A 5,730-nucleotide genomic window follows, 5' to 3' on the forward strand; every position below is an offset into this window, starting at 1 on the left:
ACATTGAGCTTATCACACCCGATCATCATGTGGTGTCTCGTCACGACGAACTTTTGCAACGGGGCATACTCAGGGAGAACACTTGTACCTTTAAATTTTTAGTAAGAGATCATCTCATAATGCTACCGTTAATCAAAGCAGAATAAGATGCACAAAGGATAAACATCACATGCAATCAATATAAGTGATATGATATATCCATCATCATCTTGTGCCTTTGATCTCCATCTTCGAAACACCGTCATGATCACCATCGTCACCGGCGCGACACCTGGATCTCCATCATAGCATCATTGTCGTCTCGTCAACTATTGCTTCTACGACTATCGCTACTGCTTAGTGATAAAGTAAAGCAATTACATGGCGATTGCATTTCATACAATAAAGCGACAACCATATGGCTCCTGCCAGTTGCCGATAACTCCGTTACAAAACATGATCATCTCATACAATAAAATATAGCATCATGCCTTGACCATATCACATCACAACATGCCCTGCAAAAACAAGTTATACGTGCTCTACTTTGTTGTTGCAAGTTTTATGTGGCTGCTACGGGCTGAGCAAGAACCGTTCTTACCTACGTATCAAAACCACAATGATAGTTCGTCAAGTTAGTGCTGTGTTAACCTTCAACAAGGACCGGGCGTAGTCACACTCGGTTCAACTAAAGTTGGAGAAACGGACACCCGCCAGCCACCTGTGTGCAAAGCACGTCGGTAGAACCACTCTCGCGTAAGCGTACGCGTAATGTCGGTTCGGGCCGCTTCATCCAACAATACCGCCGAACCAAAGTATGACGTGCTGGTAAGCAGTATGACTTGTATCGCGCACAACGCACTTGTGTTCTACTCGTGCATATAACATCTACGCATAAACCTGGCTCGGATACCACTGTTGGGGAACGTAGTAATTTCAAAAAATTTCCTACGCACACCCAAGATCATGGTGATGCATATCAACGAGAGGGGTGAGTGTCGTCTACGTACCCTCGTAGACCGTAAGCGGAAGCATTATGAAAACATGGTTGATGTAGTCGTACGTCTTCACGATCGACCAATCCTCAGTACCGAACGTACGGCACCTCCGCGTTCAGCACATGTTTAGCTTGGTGACGTCCCGCGAACTCATGATCCAATAGAGCTTCCGGGAAGAGCTTCGTCAACACGATGGGGTGGTGACGGTGTTGCTGAAGCTACCGATGCAGGGCTTCGCCTAAGCATCGCTATGATATGACTGGGGTGGATTATGGTGGAGGGGGGCACCGCACATGGCTAAGAGATCAATGATCAATTGTTGTGTCTCCAAGGGGTGCCACCTCCCCGTATATAAAGGAGTGGAGGAGGGGGAGGGGCCGGCCTCCTAAGACGCGCCCCATGAGGAGTCCTACTCCCACCAGGAGTAGGACTCCCCCCTTCCAAGTAGGTCTAGGAGAGGAGAAGGAAGGGAGAGAAGGAGAGAAGGAAAGGGGGCGCCGCCCCCTCCTTGTCCAATTCGGACTAGAGGGGGAGGGGGCGCGCGGCTGCCCTAGCCGCCCCTCTCTCTTCTCCCACTAAGGCTCATTAGGCCCAATATACTCCCCGGGGGGTTTCGGTAACCCCCCGGTACTCCGGTATATGTCTGAAACCTCCCGAAACACTTCCAGTGTCCGAACATAGTCATCCAATATATCGATCTTTACATCTCGACCATCTCGGGACTCCTCGTCTTGTCTGTGATCATATCCGGGACTCTGAACTTCCGTATGTACATCAAAACACAAAAACTCATAATACCGATCATCACAGAACTTTAAGCGTGCAGACCCTACGGGTTCGAGAACTATGTAGACATGACAGAGACACGACTCCGGTCAATAACCAATAGTGGAACCTGGATGCGCATATTGGTTCCTACATATTCTATGAAGATCTTTATCGATCAAACCGCATAACAACATACGTTGTTCCCTTTGTCATCGGTATGTTAATTGCCCGAGATTTGATCATCGGTATCTCAATACCTTGTTCAATCTCGTTACTGGCAAGTCTCTTTACTCGTTCCACAATGCTTCATCCCGTAACTAACTCATTAGTAACATTGCTTGCAAGGCTTGTAGTGATGTGCATTACCGAGAGGGCCCAGAGATACCTCTCCGACAATCGGAGTGACAAATTCTATTCTCGGTCTATGCCAACTCAATGAACACCATCGGAGACACCTGTAGAGCACCTTTATAATCACCCAGTTACGTTGTGATGTTTGGTTGCACACAAAGTGTTCTTCCGGTAATCAGGAGTTGCATAATCTCATAGTCACAGGAACATGTATAAGTTATGAAGAAAGCAATAGTAGTAAACTAAACGATCAATTGCTAAGCTAACGGAATGGGTCATGTCAATCACATCATTCTCCTAATGAGGTGATCCCTATAATCAAATGACAACTCATGTCTGTGGTTAGGAAACTCAACCATCTTTGATCAACGAGCAAGTCAAGTGGAGGCATGCTAGAGACACTATGTTTGTCTATGTATTCCCACATGTATTATGTTTCCGAGTAATACAATTCTAGCATGAATAATAAACATTTATCATGATATGAGGAGATAAATAATAACTTTATTATTGCCTCTAGGGCATATTTCCTTCAGATCTTCCTAGGTTTCAGGACCACAGAGCCACAGAAAAAGAAATTCAAATCAAAATCCAAAGAAAAACCAAAGAGAAAGAAAGGGCCAAAAATCAGGGTGTGACAAACCTTCACCCCATAAAGAAATTTCGTCCTCGAGATTTGGTTGCTCAAGGAACAAGTAAGAATATTCTATATTAAGGAAACCGTTTCCAACTCGGGTATCCTTTTTCCTTATATGTTGTCCCCGTTGAATTTTATATGACTTGACTATCTCGCTCTGGGGTGGTTTTCTTCACTATATCCTTGTTGCGACTGATATTACCTCACTTTTTCATGCTTACACTGGCTCCAAGTTATTTCATATTTGCTGACCTGGGGTGCGGAAGATTATCATGACTAGAATATATGCCCTTCAAACAAGTCCGAGAGTGGTTTCTGAGGGATGTGGCATTCCTTTATCCAGATCTGACAACATTCCATGGAGTTGTGAACCACTTTTCTCGGTGGGCACCATATCATTTACTCCTTGCATTGAGTTAGACAAATAAATACAGGTCCTCTGGGTTCAAAACAGTGATGTGAATCATAACCATTTCCTAACGAAATCAGACTTCTTGTAGGTGTTTCTAAATCATCTTGACTGGCTTCACTGTCTTGAGTATCAAATCTATACCAAAGATTTGACTGTCGTCTGTTGGGACCAACATAAGAGGTACAACCTTATAACAGTAATATCCACAGACTTGGCTGACAGTGGTTCTGGAAGAGGAATCTTCTTCACGGCGGGCTATCATTTAATTGATTCCCATATGCGAGGGCACATGCCTTGAGACTATTGTTCAACATTTTGCTTACTCATTCTGTCTGCATATCCATGTGGATAGTAGGTCGTGTGTAAACCTGGGAATAGTTTGTAATCCAAATCAAAACCAGTCCAAACCGTACATCTACAAGTTCACCAGCAAAACCAAACCAATCCAAACCAATATGTGCTATAATCCAAACCAACCAAAACTGCTTGTGTTTCCAAGCCAAACCAACCCAGTACTTTCCACAAATACAGTTTGAGCCCACAGTTTCAAACTATGGACATGTGCACATCCTCTAGATAGCTATTGATGCATCTTCTCCGTGAATGTGCACATATGCATGTACACATCAAAAGCTCATAGTACAAAGGCAAGGCCACGACCCTTGGTCATCGAACTTGTACGATCTTTGCTGCCCCCTAAAGAATCGTTGGCCATGGATGCACTATGCACAAGATGAGTTGTGGCGGGAGCTCTCCTGACTGCACACTACAGCGTATCGCCTGCGGTAGTGGTGGAGGAGGGTCAGCGTGTGAGTAGGTCATGGCGCTTTGTGGTGGCATGGCGGACGGGCGCGGGTGAGCGATGGTGCCACAAGTTCACCTCAGAGCTACGCGGCAGCCAGAGCATGAGCGGTCGGTGTGGTTCTAGTTTGCGTGGCTAACCACCACACCGAACCTCGCCCCAGTGTGCCGAATAAATTAGTCTGCCATGGAGAACCTTGCATCCCAAAGAATTGGTAAGAGACCCCTCCAATGGCCGTGATGAACTTCGCATTGCGGTGCTCCTCCTCCATCCCCGACCAGAACCCGTGCAAGAGTAGGAGACAACAACGGGTCAGGAGGATTAGAACGTGCGTACAAGGATGGTAGCGGAGGGAGAGGAAGGCGATGGCCAGAGCTCCAGCCGACGGCAGCAATCGCCCGTCGAGCGCTAACCCAGTTGCTCAATTTGTTCTTTGATCTATGGGTCGAAGCTATTTGAGACTGATCGGTCTCTGCCCAGACCAAACCAAACCAATCCAATAATGGGTAAAACCCAGACCGAACCAAATTAGTTTAGGACCTTAGACCATTTCATCCAATGCAAAAGAAGTCTGTAGGAAAACTGAACTGAAACTGTAGTTTCAGTCCAAATTATTCCCAGGTTTAGTCGTGTGATGCTTTAATACTGTCACTGAAGTCTATCGGTTGAGCTAGCCTTTGGTCTCACGTGACAGACTTGGATATACCATACTGATGATTCTGAGCATATGCAGCTAGGCAGAAATGGGTTGCCTTGACATGAGGTCCTTTCCAAAATGGAGTAGACCCCTTGGACGTATGTTCATGGTGATCGATACTGAATCAAACTGTCCGGGGTATTTGTACCATGTTAGTCATGCAACAAGTACAATAACTGTATTTCCGTTCTGGCTCCTATTATTATTTATTTGTTCGGATCTTTTGTAGCCAGGTGCAATATTCCGGCAATCATACCCTGCCTTGTTCATGACTCGGGTCATAGGATATATGCCAGGTCCACCTGCTCTTGTACGGAGCTCATTATTGTCGTCACTCATACATGATAGGTACAAAGGTTAATAGTATCACTTTGTTGGGTGTGACTAAGATCGCCTTGATAACCACTGCCAAGATTTCTGCCCCATGTTGTGTTTCCTCATGATTTGCGTCGGTCCTGGTATCACACACCGAGGTGTATAACTGACCTTCTTCCTCTTGCATAACTGGTGAGGTTGGTGGATTCTTACCATGATTTCATCCTCGTACAAGTGATTTGAATGAACTTGGTAGCATGCTCACAGTATGTAAAAGCATCTGATTCCCAAGGCAGGCTTGTGTTCTGACTGATCCTTGCTTCTGACAAAACTATTCTGGATCTGAACCTTGGGATGCACCGCCATATGATGCCAGCTCGCTGTGTAATACCTTGCACCAGTGCCATACTGAGGAAGATTGGACAACTTATGCTGGAAGCCATCAAAAGTATCTTGCTGGGAAAGACCAAATAGCTTGTACTCAAAGCTCTTGCCGAGGCAGCTTGCTAAAGAAGACTAGGTATCGTGCTTCGGAATCTTGCCCCCCTTAAATACTTGCTGGGGAAGACTCGGTACCTTATGCCAGAAGCTTTTGCGGTACTGAAGAATCTTGAGTATCTTGCATAGGAAGTCATCCACGTATCGTACCGAGGAAGACCAAGGAATCTTGCATTGCAAGCTTCTCTGGTAGCTTGTGAAGGAAGACTAGATTGCTTGCACCAGAGGCTTCTTTCTGTGATAGGCAGACTGAATATCATATATATATATCCT

The sequence above is a fragment of the Triticum urartu genome, chromosome 5A (assembly GCF_056163025.1).
Source record: "Triticum urartu cultivar PI428250 chromosome 5A, HENAU_Tu73, whole genome shotgun sequence".
Taxonomy (NCBI): domain Eukaryota; kingdom Viridiplantae; phylum Streptophyta; class Magnoliopsida; order Poales; family Poaceae; genus Triticum; species Triticum urartu.